The following is a 17573-nucleotide window of genomic DNA, read 5'->3' on the forward strand; positions in this document are numbered from 1 at the left end:
TATTAAGTTTTAAGCACGTTATTAGGTAAACGTAATTATAGCTTAAGCTAGGTTTATTTCTTTTTATAAGTAGTTAATAAATACTATTACTCTTCCCTTTATTAAGGTTTTTAATTTTTATATACTAAGTAACTCTTAAATTATAGCTATATTAAATTTATATAAGGCTTTATTTAAGCTTATTTTAATTATAGTTAAGTTCTAGTTATTTAAAGCTAACTAATAAGCTATAAGATATTTTATTTAGTTTAATTACTTAAACGAGATTATAACTTAAAGAATTACTTATACCTTTTAATTTACGCGTTTTATACTATTATTTATTTATAAGTAATACGCTATAAAGAGAAGCTAAATTATCCCTATAAGTTTATAAAGTATTATTTAGAATTTATTAAGCTAATTTAACTTATAATCTATAATAATCTATTTTAAGAAGCTATAAAACTATTATTAGTACTACTTAAAACGTTTTACGCACGCCTTAACTTTTATTAATACTATAGCCTTTAGCTACACGTATTTAAATAATTAATTTATAATAACTATTAGGTATTTAAATATTCTTTTTCTTACAGGTAAAAAGATCTATTATGAAGTTAATTAAGATTTATAACTAATACTTATTCGCGATTAAAATTAGCTATAAGAGTTCTTATTAAAGCTACTTACTCTTATATCCCCTATAATAATAGTAATTACGTATAAACCACGTAACGTCTTAGAATATCCCTTTCTAGTAATAGTCCTATTAAAGTAACTTAAAGGTACCGTTTTTTTTTAGGATAACCTATTATTAAGAAGTTATACACGCGTTATATAAGTGTTATTATAAGTAGCTCTTACTTTAAGGCTTAAGTGTAGCCTTAAAATAATAGTATTTTATATGTAAAAAGAGTGTAATTTACGATTTATTCTCGTATATTTACCTTCTTAAGAAACCTTTAAGTATTCTCTTAAATAGCTTTAATTTAATATATTATTACCCTATTCTTATACTAACCTTAATTTTATAAGCTTTAAAGGTAATAGTTATTAAATATCTTTATTCTTAGTAAAGAATTAATAGTCTTACTAGCCTTTTTTTTACTATTAGCGGTTAAAGCTAGGTTACCTAATAATATAGGTAGTATATTTATTAGCTAAATAATACTATTAAAGTATAGTAAGAAGGTATTTTAATTTTAATCCCTTTAAGAGAATATATTAAGGCGTTACGCTTATATTTTAGGTTTATAATAAAGGTAAAAGTTAAATAAGAAAAGTATCTTTACTTAACGCGCCTATCTCTTTAATATTTCCTTTAATAAGGTAAAGTATTTTAGGTTTTTATAGTTTATAAGAATAATAAATAATTACGTAATACTTTAAAGTTTTATTAATTAAGCTTTTAAGTAAGAGATAATAGCTAAGAGTTTCTTATTATAAATAATATAATTTCTTTTTAAGGTTATAAGCCTTATAAAGTAATATACTATTAAGTAAAGAACTTTATTATTAAATTATAATAGGTATCTTTTAAGAGTATTAATTAAGTAGTTTACCTTTATAATTTTTTCTTTATAGAATTCTATTACTTTAAGATTAAATATAATATAAATGCTTTTTTTAAAGACTTAAAGGTAGTATTACACTTCTTTAATTACTTAAACTAAACGCCTTTTTTTAGTAACTCTAAGAGTAAGCTTATAAGAAATAAGAAATTTAATATAAAGTTCTAATAAAAGTTTATAAACCTTAAAAATTCTTAGACCTCCCTTTAACACGTAAAGGGTTTTTAGCTATATATTACCTTTATTTTCTTTAAGTTAAAATAAATCTCTTTACTCGCGTAAATAATAAACCTAAGATATTTTACCTTTTATACGTAAAAAGCGTATTTCTTAATATTTAGGTATAGCCTTACTATATAAAGTCTTATTAATATCTTATATACTTTTCGTATATAATCTTTTTATAAGCTACTTAAGTAAATTAAGATATTATTTAAATAGGCTATTATAAAATCCCCTAGTATTTTTTTTAAGGCGCTATTAATGTAATATTAAAACGTTATAAGAGCGCCTATTAGCTTAAACAGGTATACTAGTTATTTAAATAACTTAAACCTAGTTTAAAATGCTATTAAATACTTCTCTTTTAAGGTAACTTAAAGCTTATAAAATACTAAACGTATATTTAGCTTTATAAATTACCTAGCCTTAAAAAGGGACTATAATATTTCCTTAATTAATAGGAGTAAGTAATAGTTTTACTTTATAACTTTATTTAAGGCACGATAATTAATATAGAATTACTAGCCTTTACTAGGCTTCTTTATAAGTAAGATTAAGGCTACTACTAATAAGAAACTTACGTAAATCTAGCTCTTATTTATTAGGTTTATAACTTATTTTCTAATCTTTAATAAGTATTTATATAGTATATTATAAAGCGGCGCTTATAGTAACTTAAGGTTAAATTTATTTAAACGCTTCTTTAATTATATATAATAGTTTAGTTACCCTTAATATAAGGGAAGTTTATTTACTTTTTTCTAGTTAAATAAGTTCTTAAAATCCTATAATTTATTAAGAAGTTATAGCGCTTATCTCTACTTTTAATTCGCCTTAGCTTCTTATACACGTAAGACTATTATTATTTTACGTAAGCTTATAATTATAAGGTAACACTTCTTCTTCTTTCTTTAAGCTTATTAAATAAGTCTTATAAATATTAACCCTAATACTACTATTATAGGATTTTATATCACTTAATTACTAAATCCCTTAATTATTAGATTACTTATAGCACTTATTATAAGCTCTCTTTTAGTTAATTACACGTATATATTATAGTATATTATTTAAGGTATCCCTAATATTACGTTCTAGGTAAAACCTAGTATTATATAAGCTACTATTAGGGATTTCTAGCTATTTATATTTATTATAAATTATACTAGGTAAAAGATTATAAAGTGTAACTTCTATTATACTACTTTATATCGCTTAATTTCTACTATTATACGTATTTATTACTATTATCTTAGTAGAATCTACTTAAGGCTTATACGTTATATAAACTTTTCGCTTATTATTATATAATAATTATAGCTTATATTTACTTAAGCGTTTATAAACTTTAAGAAGTTAATTAACGCGAGAATTAAAAGAGGTAATATATTTATCTTTAACTTAATTTTCTTAAACTCTTATTTCCTAGATAAAATACTTCTTATTTTATAACTATTATCATACTATAGCGCTTCTATTAAGAGACTTATTATAAAAGCGTATTATTTTCTAATTACTTGCTATTTTTATTTAAGCTATTAATCGTGTCTTCTATTATAGCGCCTTTTACGCTAAACGTTTATAGCTATTACACGGGTTAAAGGGTATATTTAGCTATATAATACTCTATTAATTTATAATAAATATACTTTCTTTTCTTCTTTTATTAGTTAATTACCTCCTTTAAAACCTAATAAGCTCTCTTCTTTTAATTACCTTTAAGGCGGTTTTAACTTATACTCTTTTTAGGTTTAATTTAAAACCTTATCTTTATTACGTTTATTATTAGTATATCTTCGTTTATTAGTTATTTTATTTTAAAGGTAATCTCTTTATTTTACTTATTCTAGAACTTCTTTTCTAGCTATAAGGACTTAATATTAATAGCTATACTATAAAGCTAAGCTACTATCATATTATACTTAAAGCGTAATATTTCTTTACCTATAATTCCTTTTTATATACGCTTATTTAAGGCTTATTATAGTTTTATAAGCTTTATAAAACTAGCTTATAGTATCTCTTTAATAAGTGTAAGCTTATTCTTAAACTAAATAAAAAAGTCTATAAATAACTTATTCTAGCGCTATTATATTTAATTTAGCTTAATAAGTGTAATTTTCTTCTAGTAAGGGTTTAAATATATAAATAATAGGTATTCTAAAAACTAGAACGGGTTATAACCCTTTACCTTATTTAATTTAAAAAATAAAGCTACGTAACTCTTAACTTTATTAAAGAGATTCTAGTAAATAAAGACCTATTAATTATAAGAGCTACTAATAAATTATACGTCTTTAACTAGCTTATATATTATAAGCTTCTTTTAAGCCTTAAACACGTTCTTATTACTATTAAAAGGGGTTTCTATTAAAATTAATTTTCGTTTTATTAGAGTATTATTATTAATAGGTATTCTTATAATAAGTATAGCTTATATTACCTAGTTTTATAGGTTATAGTATTATTTAAAGAGTTAATAGAGTCTTTTAACCTAGGTATTTATAATCTCTTATAGCACTATAAAGTTAAATAAAATGCTTTTACCTAGTGTAAAGGCGCTAGGTATAAGTAAGTTCTATCTTATATTAAATATTACTTTATTAAGTGTAACGGTAGCTTAGGTTCTAAGGCGTAATAGGTCTATTTCTTAGAAAGTAAGTTAGGTTAAATACTATAAAGTAGCTTTTAAGTAGTATTATAATAAGGCTATTAAGAGTATAACTCTTAATAGTAAGACTATTACTTAGATTAATTAATAGAGATCTAAACTATTTAACTATAGGAATACCTTCTCTTTAAGTACTCGTTTATCTCTTTATTATAGTTCTAGATTAATTAACTTAACTATTAATCCCTTTAAACCTTAATTAATTAGCTTAAGGTTTAATTAGTTTAATTCTTTTTAATTAATATATTTAAATATTAACCTCTTTAATCGCCTTTTAGGTTACGTGGCTAATTACATGCTTTTATCTTCTTCTTATACCTATAAGTTATACCTATTTTAGCTAATATAGTTTTATCTCGTGTCTTATATAGTATTATTTATAATATTATACCTCTTCTTTATTAGTCTTATTCTTAAGGCTATTAAAATAAGCTAGCTTAAGTATTATACGTTTTCTTTCTTTTATTATTATATACTATTATATTAACTAATTGTATCTTAAAATAGTAGTTTAAAGCTTTATTTACTTCTTCTCTTTACTAAAATAATCTTTTTTTTATAATAATTAATAATTTATCTTTATCTCTTATAAAGGCTTACGCTTATTATACTTATATAGGATTTTTTTAATATAAAGCCTTTATTTTTAATTTAAGTTATTATATAAAGTATATAATAGATAAGTAAGGGAATTATAATATTATAGGGGTAACCCTTTAATAGCTGTATTATAAATTAATATTATAAGCTTAAAAGAGAGCTTTAAGAAGCTAAAAAGCGTGCTTTAACTAAGAATTAAAAGGTCTTATATTTATGAAAATAAAAGAAATTATAATTTAAGAAAATAATACGTATAATTACGCGTAATATTAATAACGTTAAAGAGTTAAAACGTGTAAAACGTAAGAAAGTAAAATAGCTTTAAAAGATTATAGGGGTTCTTTTTACTTCTTTTAAGAATTTAAATTCTATTTTAGTTTATTCCTTAAATATTAAATTTAATATTAAGTTATTAAATAATACTTAAAAGATTAATTAAAATACGTTTCTTAAAAATAAAACTATTTAAGTAACGTTAAGTAATTTATAAGATTTTAAACTAGTTCTTAGGTATTTTTAAAGTTTAAATATTCTTTTTATTTAACGAGGTAATAATAATTTTTTATATCTTCTTATACTTTAAGTATTCGTTTAACTTTATATTTATTAGTATCTTTTATTATAATATTTATAGTAATTATAAATTTATTTAATGCTTTCTTTAGTAATAATATATAAAATATAGGGTGGATTTTTATTCTATTTAATAATAATAATTTATAGTTAATATTTAAGATTTTTTATTTAATAAGAAATAATTTAATTTTCTTTTAGTTAAGTTTATTATTAGGTTACTTAATTTTAATATTTTTATAAATAAGATATACTTTATATCTCTTCTTTAAAATTAATGCTAATAATCTCTTTTTATTCGCGTAATACTTTATTTAGTTTTATAAAAATATTTATTTCTATTATAAGTATTTTTATATTTTTATTTTAATTACTATATACGCTATAGCTACTAGCGCGTTTATATTTTATGTTATATATGTTTTAATAATAGGGTTAAATCCATAATTTACCCTAAATAATAATATCTTTATATTATTAATTTTAAAGCTATTATAAGCTTATTATACTAGTAGTAGCTATTTTACTTAATTATTCTATTAGTAGTTAATATAGCTTTATAAATATTATTTAAGTATTTAATTTAAGATTTCTATTTATTTATTTAATTATAAGTGGAATACTATTAATAAGCTTTATTTAATCTTTATAGTTTTTATAAGGTATTTTTAAAAGTTTAAGGTAAATAATTTATTATAATTTAATATAAGCTTTATTAGTAATTTATATTATACGATAACTATTTTAAAGAATATATACGCTAAGTTCTTAGTATTACTTAATTCCTTATATAGAATATAATAAGCGTATTTTATAAGTTTATTTATAATAACTAGAATACTATTATAAGCTACTTTTATTATAGGTTCTTTTAACTTTAATAGTTTAATAAATAAAGTCTATTATAATAGTTTACTATACTCTTTTAAGTAATAATATTAGTTATAATTTGCTATATAGTGCGTATTATATTACCTTTACCTTATTACACGTGTTATATTTCTTAATAACTTCTTATACTATTTTTCTGCTTTTTAAAAAGTTATATAATCTCTATAATCTACTAATTATCTTTCTTATACCCTAATATTCGTGTAATAGATACTCGTATATTTCTTTAATAAGTTATTCTTAAAGTATACTAGAAATATATTATTATTTATTATATAAGAAGGTCTTACCTTTCTTAAATAAATGCGTTTTTATTTTTTAATTATTTAAGTAACTATTATTCTTAATATATAATATAATCTATTATATTTATATTTTATTTAGCTTAACTTACTAGATTATATAAACTTTTTAAGTGCCTAATATAAGGTTTTTATTTTTAATAGCACGTAGTAAGAGTATATTACTTACTTACTTATTTAATTTTAAATTCTCTCTTTAATTAAGCGTATTAGCTCTTTTATTTTTAAATTCTTTATAATATATAATCTTAAAGTTATAATTTATAAGGGTTTTATACTATTTAATCTATTATTTATTAAGATTCTTTATAATTAAAAATAATATAAGATTCTTATAATTAATATAAACCTTAATTTAATACTTTACTTTTATAAGATAATATCTTTATTCTTTAAAGCACTTAATAATAGTTATAAGTTCTTTATTATAAATTCTATAATTAAGTTTAAGTTTATAAAGTTTCTTTAAGAAGAATATAATTAAGTGTAATCTTTCTTAATTATCTTATTATTTAAGCTATTTACTTAATATAAAGTTTAAGGCGTTTATTTTAAGCTTATAAGGTTTATCTTAATTAAGTGCTTTTAATATAGGTTTTAACGTAACTAAATCTTTTATCTTTTAAAATGCTATAGCTTTTAGTTTATTTTATTAAAAGTTAACTTATTTTTTTATTAGGTTTATAAGAGGTTATAAGATATCTTTATATTCGCTTAAGAATTTATAATAAAAGTTTATAAATACTATAAATTCTTTAAATTTCTTTAAATTCTTTAATATAAGTTATTTCTTAATAGTTTTAATCTTATTTAAGCTTATTTATATTTCTTTATATATAAGTATATACCTTAAAAAGTATATAGTATTCTAGTAGAATTAGTATTTTAAGGCTTTAATTAAGAGTTTATTATTCTATAAAGTTTATAGTACCTTATATATATATTATTTATATTTCTTAAGGGTATTTAAATAAATAAGAATATTAGTAAGGTATATAATTATAAATACTTTTAGTTATTTTTATAAGATTATATTAATTATTCTTTAAAAGGTTACTAATACGTTAATAAGCTTAAAAGGTATTATTAAATATTTATAGTATTCTCTACTAGTTTAAAATGCTATTATTTACTTATAGCTTTCTTTTATTTATATAAGGTTATAAGCTTCTTTTAAGTTAAGTATAGTAAATTATTTAGCTTTTTTAACTTTATCTTTAATTTCTATTATAAGTAGTAATAGGTATTAATTCTTAATTATAATCTTATTTAAGTGTTAATAATTAATATATAATTATAGTTTCTTATTCTTCTTTAATACTTATATAATTAAATATTCTACTAAAAGCTTTAATAGTTATATACAGACCTCTAAATGTATTGTATTTTTTGTATTTTTTACTATACTATATTGTATTGTATTGTAATGTAATATATTACAATACATTACAAGATTAGAATACCTATAAATGTATTATAAGGCTATAAAATATTTAATATTATAAATAAATGCTTATATAAGCATATTATATATTAAAATAAAGCTAAAAATCACATGATTCTGAATCTTTAAAAATTAACCTTAAAATGTGGATATTAAGCGAGATATTAAGCTTTAAAGTTATGTCTTAAAATAAAAAGTAAGTAAAGCGGGGCGAATTTTCAATTGCCTATAGCTTCTTAATGTAGTAACTTATAATAGTAAAAAGTGGGGCATTTTAAAGAGCTGATTTAGCTCTTTTAAATAATATAAAATTTTTCCTTATAACCCTTATAATTAGCCTTATAATTTTAAGTTAAAAAACAAGGGTCTTTTTTCCTTAAAATACATTTATAGGTATTTTACTAATGTAATGTAATGTATTTAAATACAATACACGAAAATACAATACAATACAAAATACAATGCAATACAAAATACAATACACAATACACTTGTATTTACTATATTCGTAAGAGCTCTGGTTATATATATCTCTTTTATAATATATCCTTTAAATACTCTTTAAGCGTCTTATCTTACTTAGGGTTTTAAGAATAAATTTTATTAAACGTTAATTTAATATTAGGTTAGAGTTTAATCTTATAGTTTTAGTATAAATACTCTAGTAGTTTTATTTTTAGCTCTTTATTAAATAGCTTATTATACTTTAAGTATTTCTTAGAAATCTCTATTATCTTAGCTTTTAGCTCTCTAGTAATTACATATATTCCTAAAGGCCTATTATAGTTTAAATAAGGTGCTTTTTATAGGCTACTTTTAGCTTTATAATTATATCCTAGTAAATTCTATTAAAGTTAACTAGTTCTTTAATTAACTTATAAATTACTCGCTTATAATTAGGGTATTTTTAATATAATATTATATTTTAAGATTATTATAATATTTAATATAATCTAGTATTTTATACCTTATATATTAATAAGAAGTTACGCTACTTTTATATTAATTACTTCTTAGCTATACTTTACTATAATTTCTTTTATAATTATAAGTTAATAAAGCTTATTTTTAAGTGTTTAAGGTAATTATAATCTATTAATAAGATTTAGTAAGATAAAATTTTCTTATACTCTACTATTAATTATTACCTAAATCTTTTATTCTATTATAATTATATTAATTATAAGGTATATTATACTATTAATATTTATAGTATATAAAGACCTATTAAATCTTCGTTAAGGAATTAATTTTAATTATAATAATAGCTATTATTTTTTAATTTATTATTTCTCTTCTCTTATTATTTAACGCGTATCCTTAAGCGCTATTATTAGCGATTATTCTTTAATATATTATTAAAGCTTTCTTAATAATTACTTAATCTATTATTTATATTAATTTAACTTAAGCTAAGCGAGTTACTTATAGTTATATAATTCCCTTTTTTCTTATATTATAAGATTATAACTTAAGTAATATATACGTTATTCTTAGTATAATATAACTTCCCGTTTAATATCTTTATATTAGTTTATTATAATTTTAGTTATATTATAAGGGTTATTCTCCTTCCCTTTTATTCTTATAAAAACTATTTATTACCTTACTTATTACTAAGGTATATGTAATAATTATTATTATAATAAAAGGTTTAATTAAAGAGTTTATATTTAATTTTAAATTCATTTTTCTTAGTTAAATAATTCTCTTCTTCTTAAATTTATTCTAGTAAAGGTTTACTTTTTAATAAGAGTATTTAATATTTTTAAAAGTTATTAAGTATTAATTAGATTTTAAATTTCTAATCTTTATTTAAACTAATATTATTTATTAATGTAAGGCTTTCTTTATTACTTATTATACTAAGATTTTACGTAAGTAAGTCTTTTTAGTTTATAATATAAAGCTTTTTACCTTTAAAAATTAGCTTTTATAGCTTCTTTAAGGCTTTATATTTATTCGTAAAGTATCTAGTCTTACTATAATTATAATAAGTCTTTCCCCTTTTCTTATTTATAACGTTAAGTTCTATAAGTTTAGCGTAGTACTTATATACTATTAATATTTAACGTAGTTTACTATTATTAGGTTTATTAAACCTAGTATATAATTTAAATTTTCTATAACTTTTTTTATAACGTTACTTATATAAATAATTATTTACCTTAATAATTATTTTAATAAAGTTATTAAATAACTTAAAATAATCTTTTTAATAAATATTATTCTTTACTTTTTCTTTAAGTTCTTAATAAAAGACTTTTATTTTAGGTTTAATATTTTAATTAAGTTTTATTATAATACGTTTAAATTCCTTAATATAATAAGCTATAAATTTAGTTTACTTAAGTTAAGTAAGCTATTATATAGCTTCTTTATACTTATTAGAGTTTTTAAATATAGTAAGAAGTTATTCTTTAAAGGTTTTATAATTAAAGAAAATATAAATAACTTTTACTTTAACTTTAACGCTATATTTAAGATATATATAAAGGGTTAGCTTCTACTATTCTATTACCTTTTTAATTAAAAGGTTACTAATATAAAGAATTTATAACTTAAGTATCTTATAGATTTTCTTATTAACTTAAAGGTAAGCTTAAGCTTATATAAGGAAATTTCTTATATTACCCTTATAACTATTATATAATTTAAGCTTAGAGAATTTTAGTATATTATTATTATTATTAATAGAGAATATAGGTATAAGATTTTAAACTATTATAAGTTTCTCTTCTTATACCTTAAGTTTTTTATAGAGATTATTCTATTAATTAAAAAGCTATTAATTTTACTTCTTAAGCTTAATAATCTTATTATAAAGGTACTTTATTATCTCTTTAAGGTTAATAATCTTTTCGCTTAAAGTAAATATCTTAAAAGTTATTATTACTTAAAGTTTTAAGGTAACTTATTAAATAAAATTAATTAAAATGTAATAATAGCTTAGGTTTTAAGGTATAATAGGTTTATTTCTTAAAAAGTAAGTTAGGTTAAATACTATAAAGTAGCTTTTAAGTAGTATTATAATAAAGCTATTAAAAGTATAACTCTTAATAGTAAAACTATTACTTAAATTAATTAATAGAGATTTAAATTATATAATTATAGAAATACCTTCTTCTTAAGTACTTATTTATCTCTTTATTATAATTTTAAATTAATTAGCTTAACTATTAATCCCTTTAAACCTTAATTAATTAGCTTAAGGTTTAGTTAATTTAATTCTCTTTAATTAATATATTTAAATATTAACCTCTTTAATTACCTCTTAAGTTACGTAGCTAATCACGTGCCCCTACCTTCTTCTTATATCTACAAGTCGTGCCTATCCTAGCTAGTGCGGTCCTATCCCGTGTCTTGTGTAGTGTTATTCGTAATATTAAGGTTATTTACGGAGAAGTTTATTCTTTATTAAGGATTAAATATATTATACTATTATAAGTATACGTTTTTAAGAAGTTAAAATAAACTTAAGAAGAAAGAGAAAGAGAAAGAAAGGTTTCTCCCTTCTTACCCCCCTTTATATCCCTACTTAGCCCGTAAATTATCTGGGTTAAGTCTAAGCTGCCTTCGTATTAGGTCTAGCCTAGGCCCGAGCTACTAGCTCGAGCCTATAACAAATAATTATAATTTATAATTATATTAAACTTTAATAAGAATTAATAGGTTAAGCTATTTTTCTTTATTAGCTAAACTTTAATTACTTTTTATTTTACTTTTATTATAACCTTTACGTATATTACTCTCTTTTAAATTAAAAATAACGAGATAATAAGTATAAGTTAAAGATTATAAACCTTCTTATAGCTCTTTATAATACTAAAAGCAGTTAAGTTCTTATAATTAATAGCCTAAGTATAAGTAAAACTAAACTTACATGTAAACTAGTTTATATAATATAAGATAATAATTACCTTTTAAACGTTAAATAAAATAACGTCTTTAATTTTAATTAATAATCGTCTTAAATTAAGCTAAATTTTAACCTAAAAAATAATAGTATTATAAAAAGCCTTAAAGAGTTTATTAAAAAGCCTTTTAACTTATAAATTAAGCTAAAGTTAAAGAAGTAAATAAGTAATATTATATTATAGTTTATTAGAGCTTTAATTATTATTAAACCTTTAAAGAAAAATAAGAAGATAATAAATTACGTTATATAATTCGCCGCTTAAAATAAGCAGGTAAATAATATATATATATAACTCTTTATAAAGATATATAATAGAGATTATCTTTAAGTTTTTTCTTTTTATATTAAAATTAATTATACCTTTATATTTAAACTACTTAAATCTCTCTTATATAAGTAGCTTAATAAGAAAGTATTTTACGCTTACTAGAAGATAATTAAATATATTTTATTAGCCTAAACGTAACACACACACACACCTGTAACTCTATACGCGATATTACGATTTAGTTACTTTCTAATTCCTATAACTTACTTCTTAAGAATAGTAAGGTTCTTAAATAAGTAATAAATTAATTTAAATAAAGTAATTAAATACTTTTAAAATACTAGTAATTTTAATTACACGTATTTTAAGTTATAGCCTATTATAAGTGTAATTAAGTACTTAAATAACTTAAATAATTTAATTATATAATATAAGCTTATATAAGGTTAATTAAAAGACTTAATAAAATATTAATAAAAGACCTTATAAAACTAATTATAAAGGTAAAACTTATTAAATTAAAGACTTATACGTGTACTTATTCTCTTATACTAATAACGTAATTATAATTAAATATACTATTTAACTTTCTTTAACTTATAAGTATAAATACTATTATATAAATTCTCTTTAAACGAGTAAAGCCTATTACTTTTATAAGTTAATAATAAGCGGTAATAATTAAGTAAATTTATTATATAATTCTTTAATTTATAAATTAATTATTTAATTATAATTTTAGCTCTTTTATCTCTTTACTTAACTTTAAAGTCTTTAATATTATTAGCTTAATCTTCTCTTCTTTTTTCTTTATAATATTAAAATATTCTAGTCTTTTAAAGGCTCTTATAAAGTAATATTTTATAAATTTAATAATTATCTCTTAGAATAATTAATAGCGTTTAATAATATTATATTAAAACTCTTTTTATATTAGTTCTTTTAAAACTAAGTTTATAAAGCTTATACTTATAAGTAATCTATTATATATTAGTTATTTTTATATATACTCTTATAAAAGGTTTATTATATTACACGTAATCTTTTAAGCTAAAGGGAGATAATAGTACCTTACTTAATCTATAAAAGCCTTACTTTAATTAAAGGTTATTATATTTAAAATTACTCTTTAAATATTTTCCCTATAATTAAAGTATTTATTTTTTATAATTAATAATATAATATTAATTTTTACTTTTTTCTTAGCCTTCTTGGTTTTTTTAAGGTCTTTTAAGTAATTAAAGAGTTATTTAATAGTTAAAAGCTAATTTCATATTATTATTTTCTCTTTTTTAATTAAACTTTTATAGAATAATAGTAAAGAAAAAGATAATTTAATATTAAATAATAAAAGTTAATTTATTAGTTTTCTTAATATTAATCTTAAAGGCTTTAAAGTTATAAGGCCTTAAATATTATTCTCTTTATTATTACTCTTTTAATTAAAGTTATTAAAACTCTACTATTAAAGCGTCTTTTTTAGGTTTAACGTAATAATATTTTTCTTAACCTTTTTTAAGACTTTTATAAGGTTAATAACTTTCTTATTTATTTAATCTCTTATAACCTTAAAGTATTTAATAATTATATTAATCTTATATTGTATTGTATTGTATTGAGTACGCTAGAGCTCTTTCAAAGCTATTCTAGTACATCAACCCGTATTTCAAGTAGGAAAACCCTCAGGGGAAGAAAAACCCACTTGCATTCGTAAAGCCTTCCCCGCCTTATACCCGGCATAATATAAGGCGTATTCCTTCTCGTGTAGGTTATAAGTACCAATCATCCGCTTTCGCCTATCCTTAACCTATTATCCTGATTTTTCTGCGGTGTATTATATTACGGCTATAATACGTGCCGGCTCAATTTTCCCCTACCCTAGAGCTCTGGGCCTGCTAGCTAATTTTTTAGGTGGGCTTAGCTTAATTCCACCCCTAAGATCACGTGATTAGGATCACGGGTTAACTGAATTTCCGGGTGACCAAGCCGAAAATTCAGGTGCCTCCGGCCGGGTTCGAACCGGCTCCCTGCTGCACCAAGGCAGGGCTCCATAGCGTTTAACCACTACGCCACGAAGGCTAATCTTATATTTAATAATTAATTATTATAGGTTATTATAAGTAATTAAGTATTCTCTTAAAACCTTAAGCTACGTTCTTTTTATATAATATTATATCTTAAATATAATTATATTTTTATTAGTTATAGTTTATTTAATTAATCTTAAATAATTATATTTTTATTAGTTAATATAAGTGTTTTTTAGAATAAAGCTTTTAATTAATATAATAATATTCTTTTTTATTATAAGTATATATAATTTACCTTTACTTTTATAAAGACTTTAACCTAAGAATTTAAGGTTATTATCTTTCTCTCTTATTACTTTAAGGTATACTTTAAGCTTATTTATAGCTATATCTCGTAAAATCTATAAGACCTTATTTACTCTTTTATTATTTATAATATAGCTTTTCTTTAATAAGTATAATTAATCTTTTAAGTATAATTTATAATTACTTTTAATTAAAGTTTTCTCTTTAAGTATTATTATTTCTTAAATATAAATATTCTTTAATTTAACTTATTTTTCTATTATTTTATTTAAGTAATAGCTTATAAGTTCTTTAAAGTAATTAATTAAGAATACTAAATACACGTAATTATATTTCTAGTTTTTAATTTATAATATATATAATACTAGAATATAATTAAACTTATAAGAGTAATTTAATAATTAAAGTACTTATTATTATCTCTTAATAAATTACTTAAAACGTTAGTTTTTACCTCTTATAAAAGAGTTAAATACGTATAATATTTTACGCTTATAATTAAATATAAAGTATACTTAATAGCTTAAAAAGTATATAAACCCTATAAAGAATCGTGTTTTCTTTTAATATATATAAATATCTTATAGATTATATTAAACGTTATATATAATATTTATTAAGGTATTATTAAGTCTTTTAACCTTATTATTAATTAATTTATATAGTTCTTACTTAATAAGTTACTTAACTTATATAGTAAATAAATATAACGTAATATTAAGAATCTTTTTAATTTCTCTTTTTATAATATAACCTATTATTATTAGTTTAAATTAATTTAATTAATAATTTAACTCTTTTTTAATATAACTTTTAGCTATAAACCTATAAATTTCTATTAAGTAATTATTCTATAACTCTTTAAACGTTATTATAAACTTAAGTAATAGTTCTTTATAATACTTATTAGAGATTTTTAAGTTCTTATAAAATTTACGTTTATAATTCTATTATTTTTAAGGTTAATATAATAGTAGTTAAAAGAGGTAAAAGTTAATAAGGTTTTATTTAATAAGTAGTTTCTCTCTTTTTATATAAAACTTATTAGTATATATAAATTATATTCTTTTATATATACTAATAATTACGTTCTTAATCTTTAAAAATAAGTATACTTAATTCTTTTTTAGTTTAATAACGTTAGCTTATACTTATATTTAAGTAATTATAATTAAATACTTTATAAGTTTAATTTCTTTAAAGGTATCTTTCTTAATTAAAAACGCTTAAAGAGCTTAAATACTTAATTTAATTAATACTTAAATGTTTTCTTATAAGGTTTTTTATACCTTATAAGTAAATCTTAAAGAGTAAGTAAACTAAAAGATTTAATCTTTAATAGCTTAAACCTAGTATTACATAAAATAATAGGTAAAAAAGCTTTATAATACTCTTAATAATAATAATATTAAGGGTTATAAAGCTTTAAAAAGAAAAGATATAAAGACTATATTATATTAAAGAGAAGAAAAGATATTAATATATATAAAAGGTAAGAAGATTAAATACTTAAGAGATATAAAGAGTACTTTTTTATACTTATAGTATATAAGGTTATAGCTTTAAGTGCTTTATTTAAACTTTATAATAAATTATTATATAATTTCTTACTTAATATTACTTAATTATTAGTTTTTCTCTTTTATAACTCTTTTCTTTTAATATCTCTCTTTTTTATCTTTTAATTATTTAATTATAAGTAATTAAGTTTATTATATTTATAAGAACCTTTTAAATATTATTTTAATTATTTTAAAGATAATTCTTAAAGATAAATTTATATTTTTTATTACTATTAAAATCTAATAAAATTATAATAATAAGCTTTAAGTTAATTCTTTTATTATTTATTAAATACTTTACTTTTCTTTATTTAATTAAAGTTTCTTTTAAGTATATATTAATCTTCTTTAACTTAAATATACCTTTTACTTTTAGGTTTATAATAGGTATAACCTTAAATAAAATAATGCTTTTATATATATTAAAATAGCTATTTATATAAAGCCTTTAAAGAGCGCTCTCTTAAATAAAGCTAATTATTAGGGTAAGATAAGGCTCTTTAATTATTTTTACTAGTTTATTCTTAATAAACTTAAAGATAATAATCTCTTATACTAAAAAATACTTTACTATTAGCCTTATAATATAATTTTTATTTCTACTAAAATAGCTTATTTTAATAATTAAATTCTCTTAATTATAATTAATTACTTTAAGCGCGTTTATACTTTACTTATTTTATTATATAAGAGATTAAATTATATTTTATACTTTAATTACTTTAACTTCTTTAAGAAAAATATTATTATATTTAAAGAATACGTTATAACTTCTTTTTATAATTATATATCTTTTAAAATATATTTATATAAGTCTTATAATAATTACGTTTAAAATAACTCTTATATAGCTTTTTATAAATAACGTTTATACTTAGCTTATAAGCCTTATAATTTTAACTATAATTTCTTATTTAAGCCTTTTCTTAAAAAGAATTACTTATCTTTAACTATTAAGGTATATATTAATTTAAATATCTCTTCTTATATTACTTTAAAGAACGCTTTACGTATTATAATTAATTACTTTTATTCTTATAATAATAAGAGACTTATTAAAGCTATTACTTATAAGGTAATTAAAAAACTTAATAAGAAAATAAAGAAAAACGTTAAATTTAAGGTATAAGTAAAATAAGCTATATTTTACTAATACTTTAACTTTACTTTATATAATTAATTAATTTATATCTTATTTTACTAACTTTTATCTCTCTTTTAAGTACTTATAT

The 17573-nt window shown here is 19.4% G+C and overlaps 1 non-coding gene across 1 annotated transcript; it reads right to left on the reverse strand.

The window, feature by feature from the left end:
• Positions 1–14442: 14442 nt before the first annotated feature.
• J3458_003724 lies at positions 14443–14522 on the reverse strand. Its single transcript has one exon. It is a non-coding gene; the product is annotated as a tRNA-Thr (tRNA).
• Between the last annotated feature and the right edge of the window lie 3051 nt (positions 14523–17573).

Source organism: Metarhizium acridum (genome assembly GCF_019434415.1).
Source record: "Metarhizium acridum strain ARSEF 324 chromosome Unknown scaffold_13, whole genome shotgun sequence".
Taxonomy (NCBI): domain Eukaryota; kingdom Fungi; phylum Ascomycota; class Sordariomycetes; order Hypocreales; family Clavicipitaceae; genus Metarhizium; species Metarhizium acridum.